This window comes from Cervus elaphus, chromosome 11 (genome assembly GCF_910594005.1).
Source record: "Cervus elaphus chromosome 11, mCerEla1.1, whole genome shotgun sequence".
NCBI lineage: Eukaryota > Metazoa > Chordata > Mammalia > Artiodactyla > Cervidae > Cervus > Cervus elaphus.
Genome location: NC_057825.1, coordinates 102,225,449 through 102,237,096, shown reverse-complemented (window position 1 = coordinate 102,237,096; position 11,648 = coordinate 102,225,449). Strand labels below are relative to the sequence as shown.

Here is an 11,648-nt window from a genome sequence, read left to right as displayed (position 1 = left end):
TTTAAATAGAAATTCCACTGATGACATTTCATTCCCTGGCTGCCTCACAGCCTCTCGCGCTCTGCTGCCCTCGCTCAGGGGGCACGGCATGTCCCCGCGGAAGCCTGGGCCAGGCCGGGCTGGAGCTTGCAGGCCACGGGGGTGCTGATCGCCAGCGGGCAGAGCGGGCGGGGAGCACACCGCGGGGCGAAGGCCGGGGCTTCTCCTGTACCGTTCTTAAGCCTGGAGTTCCTAAATCTTTTGTCGATAAGACAGAAGAATGGATATCTTTCTCATTGGTTCATAAACTGCAATAGAATGTAAAGTTTAGGAGTGTGGTGATATCTTAATATTCAAATACAGAATTTTTCAAGCACAAATAATAAGCTTCTAGGCATGTACTTTTGTTTAGTAGTACTGATGATGATTAGAAAAATACAATGAAACTGAAACTATCATCATCACATATAATAGGATCACTAACTGTGTACAGTAGAGGCCAGCATCAGTGGCACTTCTTAGCAAAGCCGTGTTTGAAAATATGAGTCAGAATTATTTTGGTTGTAACCTAGCCCCATAAAAGCCGGAAAGGAAATTGAATATACTCAAGCAGAGGTGTATCAGACAAGACCTGGGAAAGGAAGAAACAAGGATGATCCTGGGCCCTTAGCATGGGGAGTCTGTGAGCTGAGAGCAAGTCGTCTCTCAGCATCCATGGCTGTGATGGGGAAGAGGGAAAGAGAATGCGCTGGAATCGTCCATAGGAAGCCACATGGGAGAGACGCTGAGTCGGTGCTTTAACAAGGTTCGTTATAAGAACCTTCTATAATTTAATGACATTGTTCAGGGGAGTGGTTATGTTACCTATAGAACTGATACTTTATATCTTCCTTAAAGATCACACACAATTGAAAGGAATTCAAGATCTTGTCTTGGGCAGTGGTAGAAGGTACATTTTATGGCCAACCTGTATGTAAGCTAACACTGGCTACTGTACAGTAAGCTAACATTAGCACATACTTAGCATGTGCAGACGCTGGGCTAGTTTATTCAATACTGTTTGACTTTTTATAATTTAAGCCTCAAAACCTTTGGAGGTGGATAATGGGATCCATTACTTAGAAAAGAAATAAAAATATTTACCTTATATTTTCTCTTCATGAGCTTTGAAAATACTTGTATTTAATCTTCTATGACAGTTTTTAACAATTTTTTCCTTATGTAAAGTTTAAATACACATATAAAGTTTATGTATACAAAAAAAGTATTTGTTTTCCAAGAGGCAGTACCCACCTCACCTGTGAACTTAGAAGACCAAGCAGAGGTTGAAGGGACTGAGAGGGAAATTTAAATAGCTACAACTATTATTATTTTGAAGAGGCCAGCATCTCTGTGTCAGGGAACTCCCTTGCCTTGTGGCATTAAGTCAGCTTGAAGGAGAAACGCATTCTCAGATGTGCCCTGCACCCAAGCCAGCCCTTAGGCAGTGGGTCACGTGCTACGTGGGTCCTTGGAGCCATCCTGCGCACCCAGGCCAGCCCTTAGGTGGTGGGTCACGTGTTACGTGGGTCATTGGAGCCATTTTCAGCTGATCTCCAGCCTCCAGTGTCCCCTTGCTTCTCTGCAGTTCACTCTCTCTTCCTCAGTTAGAGCAGGTTTTCCAAGGTACTGCCTCAGTCAGGCCTCTGCTCTGTTCTGCCTTGAACCAGGGTCTGTCTGTCTGCCAGTTTCAAGCACTCTGAAGCCTGGGCATTACCAGGCCGCAGTGCCTCTGCTGCTCCCCGTGGTTTCCTCCTGTGAATTATTGATAAATCTCACCCTTGAGGCACTTGCAAGCAAGTACGTGTATAATAAAACCATAGCCATAGATCTTCATGACTCAGGTATCGAACCCAGGTCTCCTGTGTTGCAGGCAGATTCTTTACCATCAGAGCCACCAGGAAGGCCCATAATAATACCATAGTTTTAAAAAAAAAAATCTGAACCAGGGGAAATATAATCAAAAAAGTTTTAATGGGGAAAGCTGTACATGGATTTACACGTCATTACATGTCATTACACTGCATGCTTATGGCTGTATTAAATGTATCTTTTGGGGGGGGGCAGGTTACACACCATGCAGCACTTTAGTTCCCTGACCAGGAATCAAACCAGTGCCCCCTGAAGTAGGGGCATGAAATCTTACCCACTAGATCACCAGGACAACCCTATCACTGATCTTTTTTTAGAGCCCAAACAAAAACGATGAAGTGATTATCTGTTTACCTTTTATTTTCAGGAAGGAGATAAGATATAAAACCTAACTGTTCTAATAATAGTTTCGTAAAAACAGTTCTTACATAGGTCTTCATTATGGAAATCGCTGAGTGGAATGTGAACAAATTTCTCATTTCTAAGATTCTTTGTGACGTTTCATAGAACTTTTTTGTGGTCAGTTACTAAAAGACACATGACAGCAAAACTCAGTGTTTGTCAGCTGGTGAGAGAATATAAGTCAAGTATGTAGCCTTCCAGCCATGAAATTAAAAGATGCTTGCTCCTTGGAAGAAAAGCTATGACAAACCTAGACAGCATATTAAAAAGCAGTGACATCCCTTTGCTGGCCAACGTCCATATAGTCAAAGCTGTGGTTTTTCCTGTAATCATGTACGGATGTGAGAGTTGGACCATAAAGAAGGCTAAGTGCCGAAGAATTGAAGCTTTTGAACTGTGGTGCTGGCCAAGACTCTTTAAGAGTCCCTTGGACTGCAGGGAGATCCAACCAGTCTATCCTAAAGGAGATCAGTCCTGGGTGTTCATTGGAAGGACTGATGCTGAAGCTGAAGCTCCAATGCTTTGGCCACCTGATGTGAAGAGCCGACTCATTGGAAAAGACCCTGATGCTGGGAAAGATTGAAGGCAGGAAGAGAAGGGGATGACAGAGGATGAGATGGTTGGATGGCATCACAGACTCCATGGACATGAGTTTCAACAAACTCAGGTAGATAGTAAAGGACAGGGAATCCTGGCGTGCTGCAGTCCATAGGGTCACAAAGAGTTGGACATGACTTAGTAACTGAACGACTATGTAGTCTTCTAGTGTGTTAACTTGACCCAATTGTAGAATTTCAGTAAATCAGGTGCAAAAGTGTTGAATTACCTGCCCCCCGGTCTTAATAGGATTCCTGACATCCAGCACGGTTACCTCAGTTCACTGAGTAGTTTTATTAAATATAACCATTCAGGGGTTAAAAAAATACTGATGCGTGGGGCCCACTCCAGGCAGAGATTGTGATTTTGGAGTTTTGGAGGGAAAGCCTGGGATGTGTGAACCTGAGGGTTTTTAAGTAGCTGTCAGATGACTCAACAGCATAGCCAAGGTTGAATACTACTGGTCTCAACAACTAATGGAAAAGTCATTCTTGCCATTAGTGGGCTTAAGCTTGAAATACAAATTCAGGTCCTCTGCTGCACTCCTGGAAAAGCGAACATTTCTTGAGATACATGGTAAGGAACTGGATGTTGCCATGTCTAAACAGACACCCAGAATGGATGCAGCTGTCTTAAGACCTCAAGGGGAGCCGACTAGCCAGTGGAAGATGACAGAGAAGAGAGTTGGGAAGAACCTGGGTCCTTGAGAACAACTGAGCCATGGAATTCATGACCCTTAAGAGAGGAGACAGCCAGCATTCAGATCTCATGTTATGCCACGTGAAATCATATATTCTCTTTAGACCATTTTGATTTAGGCTTTATGTTACCTGCAGTCAAAGGCAAGCTAATCCACGTGACCCAAAAATAAACTATTTGTTGATCCAGAGGCCACGAGTCCTCACACACCGCTGTCCTCACCTAGACTCTTCACTGCGCCAGCTCCTGTAGGCGGCACAAGAAGAAACAGTAAGAAACAAGAGTGCTGTCTTTCACAATCAACCTCTCTGAAATTGGGATGTACTTTACAGCTGATGGAATATCACATTTTCATTGACCATTTTTTTTTTTCTTACTGGTACATTAAAAATGGTGGCTTTTATTAAGTTACTGACATTTCAGTTTGGAAATGGGGGAGACAGTATTCTAAGGTGGCTCCCAAAACTTTTGACCCAAGTGAAAACAGCCTGCATAACCCTCTCCCTTTGAGTGTGAGTAGGACGGATTTCCCTGCCATAGTTAACTTACACGTCAAAAGTAAGTGGTTTTTACCTTTGGTGTAATTAAGGTCTCCGATCAGTTGGTTCTGAGTTCATCGAAAGGAAGGTGATTCCAAGTGGGCTGTAACTAATCAGATGAATCCTTTAAAAGGCTAGGCCCTTCCCTGGTGGTCCTGGTGGTAAAGAACCTGCCTGCTAATACAGGAGACGTAAGAGGCATGGGTTCAATCCCTGGGTCAGGAAGATCCCCTGGAGGAGGGCATGACAGCCCACTCCAGTATTCTTGCCTGGAGAACCCCATGGAAGAGGAGTCTGGCAGGCTACAGTCCATGGGGTCACAGAGAGCTGGACACAGCAGCATGCATGCACCATCTATGCCTGGTCTTGGGACTGCACACTGGATTTCAGCTGTCATTTTGGGAGCTCTCGATCTTCAAGGCTGCTGGGGGGAGAAGAGTGAGATTAGGGCAAGTCATTGCCACAAGACATTTTACCCAGATTCAGCTATTTTTTCTTTTTTTGGCTGTGCCGTATGACATGTGGGATCTTAGTTCCCCAACCAGTGATCGAACCTATATCTCCTGCATTGGAAGCACGGAGTCTCAACTACCAGACTTCTGGGGAAGTCCTTTCAGCTATTTTCTTGAGTAAAATTCTCTTTGAATTGTTGTAAGCCTTTAATTTCCAGAATTCTGAAAAAAAAATTTAATTTTCACTGTTTTGGTCATTGTCCTCTCATACTTTTTATGAAGCAGTAGATTTCAGAGATCCTTTGTCTGTCCTTTCAGAACTGATGACAACACTTCACTTTTAAGTATTGTTTGACATCTTTTTTCCCCCATGTCTGCACTTTAGAAATGCTTATCTTTGCCGGGTATGAAGACTGCAGGTGTCCCATCTTCCAGTCTTTATTTCAGAGTCCCCCTTTCCTGCCTGGCGGTACAGGAGCTCATCTTTCCAGCCTGATGTTCCTCATTTCTGAGTGGGTGAGGCCTTCACTCCTGCTCCAGATATTTAAACTGCCTTTTTCAGGGGTTCCACAGAAGTGGCCTTATTTACCATTCACACAAGTCTTAAGTAAATACAAGTTTTGAATCCCAGCTGTATCCTGCACAAAAATATTTTAAATTTATTTGCCTGGATGTGTTGCTTGGCAGGTAAGCTTGTTACATAATAACATAAACTGGACTTAATCTTGGACTTCCTGAATAAATTCGTGATTCAGCCCATATCTGCTGACACACCAGCCTTTCTGTGCACCCGAGGACTATAAGCCAATTTCAACTTCCTCATGTCGCGGAGCTGAGTTTGGTGAATCCAGATCCAACAGAAACGCTCCTTTTTCAGCCAAAGACATATGAAATGGTCACTTCGGCGTGAAAAGAAGGAAAACCTGGTCCCAGTGAATTCCTGATTGTCTCAGGGGCTGAATGGCTGTCCTTGTGTGGCCGTGAAGGGTTCTATGTTCTCCCCAAGCTGTGGAGGTGATGTGAGCTGCCCCTCAGGAAACAGAAAGCTGCCCAGCCTCCTGCAAGACTACCAGCAGCTCTGCTGTGCTGAGTTCTTGGGGATGTGCCCTCCAGCTAAATCTGCACCTAAAAAAAAAAAGAGGTAGAAGTGACCTTGACTTTTGGATGGGATATGCAGGCCCCTCCAGGTGGGGGACTAGAGACCAAGATGGGGAAGGGGGCACCCGGGAACAGGCGGGGAGGCAGCTGCTCCCCGTGGCCTCGGTTCTGGCAGATCTCAGCAAGAGGGCTTCCCTGGTGGCTCAGTGGCAAAGAATCTGCTTGCCAATGCAGGAGGCGTGGGTTCAGTCCTGACCCAGGGAGATCCCACAGGCCATGGAGCAACTAAGCCCATGCGCCACCACTACTGAGCCTGTGCTCTAGAGAAGCCCAAGCACCCTAGAGCCTGCGCTCTGCAACAAGAGAAGCCACCACAATGAAAAATCTGCACTCCACAATCAGAGTGTAGCCCCCGCTCACTGCATCCAAAGAAAAGCTCGTGCAGCAATGGAGACCCAGCATGGCCAAAAATGAATAAATTAAAAAAAAACCCAGAAACTCACAAGGTACCGTGGCTGCAACAAGATTGAGCTGCACGAAGGACCCTCTCCTCTGAGGCCTCACCCAAATTTTCTCTGGTGTCGGGGTGCCCTCCCTGATATTCTGAAATTGGCACATATTGACTTAGCTGCCCCAAGGCATGTGGGATCTTCCCAGACCAGGGATCGAATCTGTGTCCCCCACATTTGCAGGTGGATCCTTAACCACTGGACCATCAGGGAAGCCCAACAGAGTTCTTGAGTCAGTCCTGGGGTGGGGCAGAGTTTGTCAAGTACAGAGTTGCTGGACAAGCTGGTGATCTGGTCCCTGGGAATGAGCAGGTGCTGGAAGTTTATACTTAGGCAGTTTGTGATGCTCACATCTGAATGGGTGCAGTTTCTGGGTAGTGTAAGTCCCGGAGCAGCCTGTTTTGAAAAGCCACAGAGGCTGTGGCTTCTGTTTCCATTCTCGGTTTCCCCACAAGGCTGGCTGACAGCCAGGCAGTTTTTCTCTCTTACCAAGGAGAAACTGTGGCGAATGAGAGGTGGACCAGTCCTAGGAAGTGACCTGTCTGCAGCCAGTAGGTGCTGTGTGCAGTGATGCCCGTGGACTTGGCGAGGTTGTTTCTCAGATTCAAGGAAGGCCCTGACTTTCCAGGAACCCTCTGCAGAATTCCCATCCATTTGTCTTTTGATTCACACACACATATATATATTGGCCATGCCCCACTTTATGGGGGATCTTAGTTCTCTGACTAGGGCTCTAACCTGTCTCCCCCACACTGGAAGCATGGAGTTGCTGAGTCTTAACCACTGGGCCACTAGGGAAGTCCCTCTCACTTTTGATCAAGATTATAAATTGTGTTCCCCTTCTGTGTGTATCAGAGGAAAAGGAAATGCAGGCCTTGCAGTCCAGTTTTTAGGGCAGAACCCAACTTGATCTGTCCTTCACTTGCTCCATGAAGTCCCCTGACATGAGTGACAGCACTTTCGTTCACTGTAGACCACAGAGGAAGGGGTTTCTGAGACTGTACTGTAAGGGGAAGGGCTTCTTCGCCTTCTGCTGCAGGAATCTTTTTTTTTTAATAACTTTATTTATTTACTTGCAGTTGTGCTGGGTCTTCGTAGCTGCACAGGCTTTTCACTAGCTGTGGTGCACAAGCACAACTTCTCTTGTTGTTGAGCATGAGCTCTAGGGCATGTGGGCTTCAGCAGTTGCAGCTCCTGGTCTCTAGAGCCCAGGCTCAGTAATTGTGGCCCGCAGGCTTAGTTGCTCTGTGACGGCGGATCTCCCCCGATCAAGGATTGAACCCATGTCCCCTGCATTGGCAGGCAGATTCTTTACCACTGAGCCACCAGAGAGGTCCTTCTGTAGGAATCTTGCTGGAGAGATGGTGGGGGTGGGGGGGCGGGTAGGGACTGTGGGGAAGGGGGTGGTGAGGGTTCGGAGAGGAAGTATTTGGTCCTGCAGACCCTGAGGGGAGAATGGTTTTGATTTCGTGTCCAGTCTTCTAGCCTAATAATCCAGGGTTGAGATTAAGAGTCCAAATTCCTTCCATATCCCTAGAGTCAATGAATTTATGAAATATGCTGATTGGGCTGCTTGTTTCAGCTCTGACTGCTGAAATAAGTAGAATTATGTCACTGCTAGTTATAAAATCAACCAAATTCTCTTTTGTAAAAAGAAAAAAGGCAACAGTGTTTTGAAATTAGCCTCCTGAATGTCCTCAGCATGACTCTGCATTCACTGCAAAATGGTCTTCTCTGACTCTCAGTTTAGCAGGAATTACATGAAGAAGGTGATTGTTTTTATCACCTTTTTTTAAAAAAAGGAATTTCATCTTGGTACCGTGGACTCCAGACACCTGAGGGCTTTCTTTTTTTTTTTAAGATTTTAAAATTTATTTTATTTGTGACTGTGGTGGGTCTTCACTGCTGCATGCAGGCTTTCTCTAATTGCAGCAAGCAGGGGGCTACTGTCTGTTGAAGTGTGCAGAGTCTTCCTTGCAGTTTCCTCCATGTTGCTGGGAAACCTACCCCAAACTTTGAGACCTACCATTCTAGCCCAGTTTTGCAATGTAAGATATCACTTGTGCGTGTGGTTTTTCTGTTTGGTGTAAAGCAGGTATAAGGAGTGGAGTGCATGCCACCCTTCAACCCATAGCGTGATCTCATTGTCAGTGATGGAGGGATTCCTCCTTATTTTTTTCTCACTTTGCATTGGCAGGATGGTTATGCTGGAGTAACAACTCTAAAATCTCTGTGGGACTTCCCTGGTGGTACAGTGGATAGGAATCCGCCTGCCAATGCACGGGACACGGGTTTGGTTTCGGGTCTGGGAAGATCCCACATGCAGCAGAGCAACTGCTGAGCTCGCATGCCTAGAGCCTGTGATCTGCAGCAAGTGAAGCCACCACTGGCCGCAACTAGAGGAAACTGGCATATAGCAACGGAGACCCAATGCGACCAAAAATAGATAAATAAAATTTAAAATAAACTCTCTGTGGCTTGGGGCCATGTTTTGCTCATGCCACACACTTTATGTGCCAGCAGTTCACATTCGCTGTCGGGGGGCCTCCACCTGAGTGGAGATGCCATCTCGGAGGGGGAAGAACGCTGTAATACTGAGACCCAGCCGCAAGGGGGCAGAAGTGCACAGAGGTGGGCGAATAGGAGCCTGTGCCTGTTGTGTGCTCATCTGTGTCCGACTCTGAGACCCCAGGCACTGTGGCCCGCCAGGCTCCTCTGTTCATGGGATTTTCCAGGCACGAATACTGGAGTGGGTTGCCATTTCCTTCTCCAGAGGATCTTCCTGACCCAGGGATCGAATCCGTGTCTCCTGCGTTGGCAGGTGGATTCTTTACCACTGCACCACCAGGGAAACCGGCCCTAGACATACCAAGGCGAAAATGCACAAAGACAAGCAGGTATTGCTGAAGGATTTTAACTGCAACGGACTAGATACAAGCCAAATGTCAATCAAGGGTGACTGGCTGAATAAATAATCATATGTCTTCATAAAGCAGCATTTTATAGAAGAACATTCTATCTGGTTCTATGGATTCATATTCAATATATCATTAAGGGGGAAAAAACCAAGATCAGGGAAAGTTAAATAAATTAGTATACTATCATTTATCATGTGTTTATATGTTTTTAAATGGAAGGGTAAAATGGAAAAAACTTGATTATCTGTGATAGAAGGAAGAAATAGGGTGAATGGGACGATGTTAGGATATAGACTTCTTTGACTACAGCTCATTTTGTGGATTTGACTTTATAACCATGTAAATAGTTTACACAAATTTTTAAAAATTAAAATGAAAAAGATCTAAAAATGGAAGCAAAACAAAGTGAATAATCCTAACCCTGATTCAAGCTTGGGCCATAACCACAGAGAGAGGTTATTTATTCCAAGTTATTTGATTGTACATCCTCAATATCATAAACCCTAAGGACAAAAAAAAAAAACTGCAAAAGAAAAATCTTAACTTTTTCAGTAATTTTTTCATGATAATTTTGGCATTGTTATCCTGAGGGTTTTAAAAGCCCCTGATGCTGGGAAAGACTGAGGGTAGAAGGAGAAGAGTGTGTCAGAGGATGGCACCACCAAATCAATGGACATAAACTTGGGCAAACTCTGGGAGATGGTGAGGGACTGGGAAGCCTGGCGGGCTGCAGTCCATGGGTCGCAAAGAGTCAGACAGGACTGAGTGACTGAACAACAACATATTATTTTGGTCATTTCTGAGAAGGAGGTCTTCAGAATGACAGAAAGAAGAGCAGATGTAAGATCAACGAAGCTACATTAAAAACCCTGCAGTCTTGAGTTGAATTGGAAGTATCAGTATAAACTAATGTAGAGTTTCTTCTTTAAAAAAATGGATAGTACCTATTTCCCAGCTCTATTCACTAAAACCGGGAAACAATGACTAAACCACTACCAATGAGCTCTCCTTACACTCAGATTTTGATCTAATGACCATGCCCCACTGAAAGAACATGGATGGATCCCTTGGCGGGGCGGGAGGGGAAATGAATGACTTCAGGCTGGAGAGTAAAATAAATGAGACAAGCTTGAAACATCTTGTTATGCAAGATAACTACAAAATTACCAAAGACCAGTGTGTGTGTTAGTCCTTCAGTCCTGTCTGACTCTCTGATCCCATGGACTGTGGCCCGCTAGGCTCCTCTCTCCATGCGATTCTCCAGGCAAGAATACTGGAGTGGATTAGACCAGTAGAGTCATGTCAAAAACAATGTCAACTTGAAGTAGTTCCCAAAAGCCAAATGGGACAATTTGAGTGACAGTAAAGATAATAACATCTATAGATTGAAGCATATATCAAATATGTCTAAGCCATGAGTTCATAATGTAGCCAATAAGAAAACAACACTCACTGGAAAGCTTAGAAAGACGCCAGGGAACCACTTTGGAAACTGACAAGGGGGGAAAAGTCAAAAATTCATCGTCTTGGGCTTCCCTGGCAGTGCAGTGTTTAAGACTGCTTCCACTGCAGGGGACGCGGGTTTGATTTCCTGGTTGGGGAAGTTCTGCATGCCTTGAGGTGCAGCCAAATAAAAAAGGAAGAAAAAGAAAAGGGGAAAAAAACATTAAGAAAATTCTATCCAATCTTTCCTGTACAAACCAAGCCTCAGGGTAGCCAAATAACCAAAGAAAGGAAGTTTCTCCTTAGAAGGTATGCCACTAATAAACGAAGGAACAATAGCACTAGAATATTATTTGCAACTCCTAAGGAAGTAGTGAATCTATGCAGTAATCATCCAGAGCTGCTGACATCAGAAAAGAGAGGCAACCAGAGATAATACAGCTCCCACTGGAAATACCTGTCATCACCAATAGAGCAGTCCTGTGACAATAAACCTAGATGCACTCTTAATTGAATTTCTAGCTATAACTACTGACATATAAAAAATGGAGAGGACAGAAAAGTCAAAGTGTAAGTCGCTCAGTCACATCTGACTCTTTGTAACCCCATGGACTGTAGCGCACCAGGCTCGTCTGTCCAGGGGATTCTCCAGGCAAGAATACTGAAGTCAGTAGCCATTCCCTTCTCCAGGGGACCTTCCCAACTCAGGGATTGAACCCGGGTCTCCTGCATTGGAAGCAGCTTCTTTACTGTCTGAGCCAGCAGAGAAGAGAGGACAGAGGGCCATGTTAAAAGAAGCTACAGAGACACACTCAAGAAAACCTAGACCGTGAGGAATGCTCGGGACAAAGGACCCAGTACTCTGGGTGTTGGTTTGCTTTTAACACAACAGGGGTTTGGGAGTTGTTGCTTGTTTTTGGCCGTGCTGTGTCCTCGTTGCGGCACTGGATCTGATCTCGAGTTGCAGTGCGTGGGAGCTCCTCCTCGTTGCAGCGTACGGCTCCTCACTGCACGTGGCTTCTTGCGGGCAGCACGCTTGTGGGCTCTGGGTGTGCGGGCCTCAGCAGCTGCAGCACGCAGTCTCAGTAACTGTGGCTCCCG

General features: G+C 45.3%; 1 long non-coding RNA gene across 2 annotated transcripts; it reads right to left on the bottom strand.

The window, feature by feature from the left end:
• Positions 1-2,916: 2,916 nt before the first annotated feature.
• On the bottom strand, positions 2,917-11,449 carry LOC122704070. Of its 2 annotated transcripts, none has more exons than XR_006343704.1 (3): positions 6,181-11,449; positions 4,162-5,704; positions 2,917-3,834 (listed from the first exon to the last, which is right to left on the bottom strand). It is a non-coding gene; the product is annotated as an uncharacterized LOC122704070 (long non-coding RNA). The 2 variants fall into 2 exon arrangements; XR_006343705.1 differs by having other exon boundaries at positions 10,558-11,449.
• Positions 11,450-11,648: the final 199 nt, after the last annotated feature.